Consider the following 238-nt stretch of genomic DNA (forward strand, 5'->3'; position numbering starts at 1 on the left):
AATTGCAGATTCCCAACGTTTTCAGCAACTGAAGTTTCTCCTCAGAAAGAATATTTAGCTGCCTATTCTGCTGCTTTGCCGTGATAATTTATTCCTATTCTTTCAGTCACAAACAGTAAAGTGATGCCACATCCTGTCATGAAGCAGATGAAAAATGGAGAAATCAAGGCGCTAACAAACAGGGTGGAGCCCAATCCACTCTTCTCATGCCAAGACAGTGTCAATTAAAGATTTCTTT

The sequence above is a fragment of the Gymnogyps californianus genome, chromosome 1 (assembly GCF_018139145.2).
Source record: "Gymnogyps californianus isolate 813 chromosome 1, ASM1813914v2, whole genome shotgun sequence".
Taxonomy (NCBI): Eukaryota; Metazoa; Chordata; class Aves; order Accipitriformes; family Cathartidae; genus Gymnogyps; species Gymnogyps californianus.